The sequence below is a fragment of the Vigna umbellata genome, chromosome 9, assembly GCF_029865625.1.
Source record: "Vigna umbellata cultivar VRB3 chromosome 9, Vumbellata_1.0, whole genome shotgun sequence".
Taxonomy (NCBI): Eukaryota; Viridiplantae; Streptophyta; class Magnoliopsida; order Fabales; family Fabaceae; genus Vigna; species Vigna umbellata.
This window is the reverse complement of record NC_142173.1, coordinates 6,084,867-6,085,888: the sequence shown is the minus strand read 5'-3', so window position 1 is coordinate 6,085,888 and position 1,022 is coordinate 6,084,867.

The window sequence follows — 1,022 nt, the reverse complement described above, 5'->3', positions numbered from 1 at the left end:
GCCTCGCCTTCTGCTCACATCCACACGGATGATCATTGCAATGACAGGACGGACGTACATGGACGAGAGACAACACAAGGAAAAACGAAGGGTAAGCTTATGTAATTTAATTCATACATCAACATATAAAATAAACATTCAAATCCACACAAGCATATAGTTCAACATATAACATCATACGAAATCTATTACTAGACAGACCGTCCAGACTCTATGAATCTGTGTAGCTACAGGCGTTCTTGCACCCGAGTGATGTAGTAACTGGGATACACTCAACAGCTGCCACTCGAGGTTAGCCCTATCCAAAGTACCCCTAAGGACTAGGACCTCCTACCGTTCCCACACATGACCTACCCCCTCTACGTGAGGACGAGTAGTCACGGAACATCAGGATGAACTGCCAGCATTAGCATAACCACAGTCATACTTTACCAAATCCAATATTCAATATATGAGTCGTTCCTCCCCGGAACGCTCGTTCAAATTCCATAATCGTATATTTTTTCCATATAATGTTCACCCTTTATAATCCTTTACTTTATTACTATTTTCATCATTAGTTACAAGGACATGAAATAACGAACGTTCAACCCTCTGAAAAACGAGAACGAATGATAATAGTGAGATCAACGATTCTCCCATTCGGTACAGAAGAAGACTAAGAGAATATCTTTTGAATTTAAGAAGTGAACTGAGTAAACTAGAGCAATCTGTGACGAACGGTAGTTACCACATGAGTTAGTTAAATGAACTAACTCTCTTGAGTTAAACCAATTCTTAAGAAGTAAGTAGAGTAAGAAGGTCTTAGACCATATTCAATGCAGAGAGAAAAGAAATGGGTTAAAGACTATATTTCAATTAATTCACCCACGGAAATCCAATGCCAGTAAATGACCGAACATGGAAAAATATTATTACAGATGTACGAACGCTATTTTATCAAGATTGATTATACAATAATACGAGCGCTTGGTATAAGACCGAGCACTACTTAGGACGAACGCTAGGTGTAAGACCGAGCG